The sequence below is a fragment of the Bidens hawaiensis genome, unplaced genomic scaffold (assembly GCF_021521415.1).
Source record: "Bidens hawaiensis isolate Kalapana, Puna unplaced genomic scaffold, B.hawaiensis_p1.1 tig00000296_1, whole genome shotgun sequence".
Classification (NCBI taxonomy): domain Eukaryota; kingdom Viridiplantae; phylum Streptophyta; class Magnoliopsida; order Asterales; family Asteraceae; genus Bidens; species Bidens hawaiensis.
In genome coordinates this window covers 2591271-2599331 of record NW_027491024.1, presented here as the reverse complement: position 1 = coordinate 2599331, position 8061 = coordinate 2591271, and the positions used below count along the sequence as shown (strand labels likewise).

General features: G+C 34.2%; 1 pseudogene across 1 annotated transcript; it reads right to left on the bottom strand.

Annotated features, from left to right (window-relative positions):
* Positions 1 to 167: 167 nt before the first annotated feature.
* On the bottom strand, positions 168 to 5225 carry LOC143620496 (phosphate transporter PHO1 homolog 10-like; annotated as a pseudogene). The gene is made up of 13 exons (XR_013151344.1): positions 4989 to 5225; positions 4147 to 4590; positions 3983 to 4066; positions 3567 to 3901; positions 3412 to 3483; positions 3164 to 3293; positions 2955 to 3075; positions 2599 to 2857; positions 2408 to 2512; positions 2127 to 2318; positions 1296 to 1574; positions 1062 to 1198; positions 168 to 973 (listed from the first exon to the last, which is right to left on the bottom strand). The product of XR_013151344.1 is annotated as a phosphate transporter PHO1 homolog 10-like (transcript).
* Between the last annotated feature and the right edge of the window lie 2836 nt (positions 5226 to 8061).

Here is an 8061-nt window from a genome sequence, read left to right as displayed (position 1 = left end):
TTTTGAGTTGTCATATTTAACATGTTTAATAAATGGATTGTGTGTTAGCCTGTTTAATTAAACGGGTAGTCTTTGGATTGACCTTTTTAATAAAATTGTGGACCCTCTAACTCTTTTGTCTCCTGGCACACTACATTTTTCATAGACAAGATATTCCAAGTATTCTAAATCTACTATTATATATTTATAAATTTTCAGTGCCACCCTTCAATTTTGTAACTAAATAAATCATATCCACATAGTTTGTTAACAGTTAATATATGTTATCATACTATTGGGTTTACAACATTGTTATATTTTTACATAATAAATTAAGTAAAAGTGCATAAATCTTAACTGAAGAGAAATATAGTAACTAATCAAATTCACATTATGTTGTGTTTCATCTTAACCTTCTTTTTATTTTATACTTTTGTTTTGAACAACTAAATTTTATATTCTACAGATATTGAAATTGATCTTCTATTCTATAACTTCACCACCTTATTTTTATTTTATACTTTTCTTTTGAACTTAATTTCATTTTTCGATTACCTCACAAAAAAGTTGAATTTTATATATAAAATAATTATTTTATTTTTTAGCTTGTTAAGATAAAACGACCCAGACCTTAACTTCGGGCCTGAACCCTAGTTATGCACCCCTGGTTAGCCGCCTACACCTAATGTGTGCATAAGCGTGGACATTTACCGGCAAAATTAGTGTCACTGTACCTTACAAAGATTAAAAATTTGTGAAGAAACAAAATCTCATCATTGCATTTACACATTATTAACGAGACCTCTACAAAATTTTAAAATTTCAACTCAGATTATGCCTGTGAGTATCATATATCATGTTGAAAGATGCTAATATACTTCACTTATCCTTCTTTTCGTTTTCGTACTCGTCCTCCTCATAGTAACTGAAGGGAAGCGGGACCGATTTAAATGCTCTATATCTCCCAACGTTGTTCAAATGCTCATTCTCCAGCCTGCTTGCACACGTACAGTAACCTCGTTAAACCATTAATTAACCAACTAACTAACTAAGTCGTCGTTTTAAAAGAAAAGAGAACATACCTGAAAAACATCCATACCCCACGCCGAAAAATTTCAAGGGAGGAAAACAATGTTGATATGGCAGTTCCTTTCAGGAAGCGTATGTTAAATTTCAACACTAATTGTAGCCAACAAAGTCTTAGGATAACATCCATTACCTGCAAAAACAATACAAGCAGATACATAATAAAAAGGATTTTATACCATAATAATAATAATACTTAGATGATAAGATCAAGATTTGTGTGTTTGTACCATAACCACAAAGTAGACATATCTGCGCGATACTGCAAGTTTGTTTCTAAGGAACATGTTGTTTGATTTCCTTTGTAAAAGTCCCCAGTCTACAACTATATCCCAATATGTATTGAACACAATTGCAGCAATTGAAGTTATAAAGGCCAAAATCTTCCAACTTTTCTCCATCTTCAGTTCAAACACAGTTCTAACCACTACTGCAACTATTGTCAAGAAGTATCTTGAACCGTTGTACAAGTGTGCCCAGTCTTTTTCTTCAAACAGTCGCCGAACACACTACATATATCATATTACTTGTTAACTCTTTTTTTTTCCATTTTTCTGTGTGACAATATGGTACACATACGCAGATCTACATACATGAATTTACACACAATATGCAAACTCATTTCAACCCACCTATAACCTGTTTTGAACTGAACCAAATTGACATTTTTCTAAAACAACCCGTTTTGACCCAACTCATTTTACTCAGAAACCGTTCTAACCCGAACCAACTTGCACTTTCTAAAACAACCTGTGTCGTTTTGACCCGAGCTTATTTTACTCAAAACCAGTTCTGACCCGAACCAAATTGACACTTTCTTAGACGACCCGTTTTTTGATCTGGACTCATTTTATTCATATAACCTATTTCTGACCTGAACTCATTTTGATCTGTCACCCGAACCCGCCCGACCTGCCCACTTTGCCAGGTTTCCTACAAGTATTTGTGTCCTTCAATGTCATATTATTATTATTACAACTACTTTATTGCTTTCTTAGTATAGTAATATTCAACCAAGAGACATATAGTCATTGACCAATGAGAAAAGGGTATGAAGGAACCTGGAGGAAATGAATCCACTATGGTATAACCGCTATAATGATATAGAAGACATTGTAGAGATCCAAATCATGGCACTTCTCTTCCTTCTGGTACCATCTCATGCCATAGTAGCACATGTAAAACTCTAAACACCGAAAGGCTTGAACCTGACTTGTGAGCTGATCCGCCAAGAAAAAATCAGCAAATGAAACCTGAAAAGGCAAAGAAAAAACAAAAAAGCATAAACATGTATATAACTTTGAATTGTTAATATAATATATTTATTATTAGAAATTGATACCTTGTGGAGAGGAGCACAGATGCAATGACATATATGTCGGATAAGAAACACACGGCTGGATTTATACATGACGTTAAAAGGACATAAAAAGATGGCAAGAAAAACCTGCAATGAAAATAAGTATACAAGTTTAGATATTGGTTTTCTTGCAAAAGAAAAAGATATAAAAGAGTAACGGCTACATATCTTACAATCAGTAAACCTGCTGGAACTAATTCTGTATGCTTGGAATAAACAGAATTAACAGAATCCACTTTCAGGTGTATGTGTACCAGAAACGTACCAAGTGTCAGTACTGCAAGACCCGTACTGAAGAGGAAAACATCTTGGGAGCTTAATTCGGTTCCTTGCTTGACACCGAATATGAAGGGGTAGTTGATTCTGCAGTGCTTCCAGAAGTGTATATTTGCAGCATACAAAAGCATATGTAGGATTATGTAGGCATATAAACTGCAAGTTAATCAAAAGTTCAGTAAAACATAAACTGCCCATGGGTATCATACTATCATTTATATTTATTTTATTATTTTAGTTGAAGTTGCATCACCTGTAAAGAGGGAAAACATTTTCCAAATACATGGCATGCTCCTTTTTAGTCATTACTTTCCTTGCTTGTATAAGTAATATGATAGCAATCAGGAGTGCAATTGAGCAACCAGAAAAGAATCCTGAAAATCGAAATGAAATAACATTATATGAATATATATTGTTAAATGCAAATATCATGATATATGTGACGGTGGGTTGCTTATGTACCTGAAAAGAATGTTACCCTGTGTTTTTCTCTCTTTCGTTTTGGCCTCAAAGTTTTCATACCTTCTCTATGGTTGGAGTTTGCAAAGTATTTGACAAAAGTATCCTCCAACCGATCGAGGAGAAGATTAACCTAAAACGTAATAATATCACACATTACCTGACAAGAAACAAGAACTACTATATAAACTAATTTGTCCCATATATTTTCTCTAACAATTACGACAGAAAAAAAAACATTTCATGCAAACCTCATCAGAGCTCCCAACGTAAGAATCATCCACAGTTTTCATATACGACCTTGCAGCCCTTCTTTTAGCAGACTGCACATACAAAACAAAAATTTTAAAGCATAAAGCAGGTTCTAACCATTCAAGATTATAATAGGTGTTAGTAGCTTCCTAACCTTTTCATACTTTTTCAATATCTTTGAAAATGCAAGGAGATTTACATAGCTGTAATGCTTCAATTGGTGAAGCTTGTGGTAGAACTCAATAAAAGCGACCTTCAGCTGTCCTTCAGCTTTCGTTAGCTCCTCTTTCTTAAATCTCAAATCCTTGTCTTTTGAATCATTAAGGACACTTCTGATGGTCGACATTGGGCTTTCACGAGTATTTTTAATTCTCACACGGTCAAGGACGTTCAACGGGTCCGGTTCATAGTTTTCAGAATTCTCCTTGTTACTGGAGGAATCATCATAGATAGGCTCAACATCAAATTTAGGATCCATGTGTCCGTTCTCTGCAATACAAAACTCAAGTTTTAACTTTGGAAATATGATGCAAACATGGGATTATATAAGTAACTCAATTAGAATCTCACCACTGTGATAAGAAGGAAAATCTATCAGCTCATTAGAACTAAGCATCTCAATCTGGACATCCTCTCCCACACGCCCTCCTCCTCCTGCCAAATATGAACTCAATATAATAAACCAAAACAAGGATTCAATAAAGTATGATTACAATAAAAATCATTGTGTATACCTAATGTATCTTCTCTAATAGGAGAATCGGACACTGAGGATTCAGTGGAACTACTATCCAAGGAGACCTTTCTTTTAATATGGCATTTATCTACATCTGGTTGTTTGACTTTGATCCGCAACGCGATTAAAGCATTCATTTGCTTATTTAATGAAGCTGCTTCCTCAATTGCTTCTTCCACCTTGTCCCTATAAAAGGTATTAACCTTGTTAAGCTCCTCATCAAGCTTCTCAAAAAACATTATCTCACTCTCTTCTCCTTCTTTAGGTGATGGCAGAAAATTAGTGTTGTAAACTTCTCTATCATCTCCATTGTGTACAGTTTCAACTGCTATTACTTGCTCCTCAACATCATCTTTAGTCTCTTCAGAGTTAGATTTTACATCTAGACCGCTAAAGAGTTTGTATAAGGATAACTTTTGTGAAACTTTCATTGGTGTTGGAGGTTCCTCATCATCATCATCATCATCATCATCATCATCGTACTCAGTATATCCCACCAATAGCAAAGCTATGGTAGGGTCTGAGGAGGGTAAGATGTAGGCAGCCTTACCTCTACCCCATAGGGATAGAGAGGCTGCTTCCGGTGAGACCCCCGGCTCGATAGTAGTTTTGCATCAAGCCTTGGACATAAGGCACATAGCACTCAATCATCGGGACACCGGCTGATCGGTGCATGTACCCTTATCTTTCAGCTATCAACGCCACTACATGATGCCTGATTAACCGTCCGTCACTTTTAACGTTATTTTCACGAGATTAGTAAAATAACGTCAAAATTAGTGCAATTTGTCTGAATTGTTGGACTCGTGAAAGCCTTGGACTTTGTCTGAATTGTTGGAGGTTCCTCACTTTGTCTGAATTGTTGGACTTTATGTAGTATTCTTTTCAGCTTGTTATAGTCCATGTAGGCTTCGGTCCATTCAGGCACCTTCTGCTGCTTAAATTCCTTTCCAAACTTCATGGTTGAGTATAGACTCACTCACCTCAAGTTTTTTTTACTCCTATTAGAAACAGAAGCCTTCCAATCAGTTGACATGATAATAAATGAACTTTGACCAACTTGTGCAAACCAAAGTGTTAAGGTAACAATTTAAAAGAACAATTTCAGCTATTGCTGTCCTTAATTGCTATCAGAGTAACTTAAGTGCAGATAGCCATTCCTAACACTAAAAACAAATCAAATTTGAGCCTGTATCTAGGGGTGAAGACGAGGCTCAAGCTCGGCTTTGTTTTGTGCTCTTTTTCTAAAGCTTGAGCAATCTCGGCTCATTTATTATTTATTAAATAAATATTTATACGTTTTAGTTATTCTTATATATTTTGAGATAAACCTTAAGCGAGCCTACGCTTGGATCGAGCTCGTGTAGTACCTTAAACGAGGCAAAGCTCAGCTCTGCAATGTGAAAGTAATACATAGACGTTCAAAATAGGTCAAACTTAACATACACAAGGCTCGTTAAGGCTGCTAAACGATACAAGGCTTGAGCTCGGGCTCGATAACTAAAGGAGCTTTAATAGAGGCTCGGGCTCAGCTCTTTTGCACCCCTAGCTGTCATGTACTATTACTGAACTCAGACTCTGATATTCACTAATATACCTTAATTGCTATCAGAATTAATTGAAATACATGTGCCAGCTCCGTTTCAAACACTAAAAACAAATCAATTCATAAAGAATAGTGCTACATCAACTTAGCTTCGTAAACAACTTTTGTAGCAGACGTTGTATATATTAGTATATGAAGAGTACTGAACACTATAACTTCAAACGAAATGCAGAACAATTAATTAAAGGTAATTCATGTGTATGAAATAAGCTTAATTAATTCATAGAAGTTAATTACAACTGAGACGTAACAAATTATGAATCGCATTATATATATACGTGATTAACTTAAATATACACGGATTAATTAGTCAGTAAACCTAATTAAGTCGTGTGTGTGTATGAGCTGAAAGTGAACAATTAGAAAAACTTCATGAGTGTAAGACAATTGTCACATTATCAGCTGCGAGTAATGTGACGTATGAGAGTTGAAAACGGTGTCGTTTGTACACCAATGGCGGTTGAGTTGAGTCCGATTTCTTCCTTGTTACTTTACGGTTACTCAGGTCTGCATGTTAAAATGGTGATGACACGTATTCTTATTCCTATTCTTATTATTATGTAACAAACAAACAAATAAACAGGCGCCCGCCCAAAAAGAAATATTTTATACCCTATATATAAAAATAAGCCAAGCTCGAGCATGAAAAACCGACTCACAAGCTCGAGCTTGAGTCTAGTCAATCTCGGACTTGACTCGACTTTGGTTCATATGCACCAGTTATAGCAGATGATGAATGAACATAACACCATATATCTAGACAAAGAAATTTGCACTCGTTTATATAAAAATAACAACACCATGAGAAAAAGTAAAGGTTGCTAATTAAATTGTCATAGAATCATATATTATCTTGTTATCCTTTGTAAGTAATTAAGGTGTATAGTCATCAATTGAAGGCCGTGAGTTTTAGACTTTTTAGTCTTTAAGACATGAAGTAAAATAGGTTGAATAAAAATGTTTTAAATGAAACAATAGTCTAAGAACCTAATTTATCCTATACAGTACTCATATGCTATATTAATAAAAAAATGTTTGAAATAAAAATTACTTTTTTTATTAACTAGGTAATAACCGCCACGTTGTGGCGGCGCAAGACACGTGTTCGGTCGATATTTGTTAGTTTCGTTATGGTGACGACAAAATAACCCAAAAAGACAAATTAGTAAACGGCTAGAATAGCATTGATAAACGAATAGGCTTGTGATAAAATCATATTAAAACGACGTGTAATCGGTTGAAAAAAGCCGCATGGTGTGAAATAGACTTGTGATATAGAAAACATGTCTAAACGACGTGTAGTTGGTTGGTAAAACACGCACAGTGTGACTGCTAGTTAGCACGAATTCGATCGGTATCGGTATGACACTGGAACTCAACAAAATGAATATATTCATCAACGTGAAAATAACAACTAACATATTAAAAAAAAATCTGTGCATTACGGCATTGAACCATCGCGAATTCGGCCGGTAGTGATGCTAGCGGTACTAAATCGTAAACATAATTTAACTTAATAGGACACGTATTTTTTTAAAAGAAATTAACATATGTAATTTTTTGGCTGAAAAAAACATACTTTAAAATAAAATAAAAAAATAATAAAATAAATAAAGCATTATTTATCTTCAAAAAATATACATGGCAAAACAATAAGCATCCAAAAAAGATCACATGCACATGGAAGGGTTTCGAACCTGAGCATGACAACAATCAAACTTTCAAGGGTTGCTTAACCACTACACAAACAAATGATTAGTGCAATTTACTCCTAAATAATTAATTAAATTGTTGTTCCAAAAATAGCAGCTTTAGAAATGAAAGCTTTTAGTGGGACCGACATTTTGATAATTATCTATCTATACTATATATAATACACCAAACAAGGGCAAATTAAGACGCCTTGGTTTTAAGGGATTTACAAATCAATTAACATGTGGTACAACCTTTAATGCATCTAAGATAAGGGCAAACTTGTCAACAACTAAAATAGGTTATTAAATAGTTACAACATTGACCCTTTCACTTTGCTTAACTTTTGTAAATTTTAAAAATAGTTTAACTATGATCCTTGATCTTTCACTCTTATATGATTTTTATTTTCATTTTTAACTCAACCCCTCCCCCTCATTATTTTTAACTATTAATAACTTTTTCATGTGCTAATATTTTTTTTAAAGAAATTATACCATAAAACGAGCATGTTTTTATCATTAAATCAAGTATCATATTGTTATAGTTTTTTCATTTAAAAAATATCATTTTACGTAGGGGCGTTTGCTGTCTGATTTTAATGGATTTTAAATT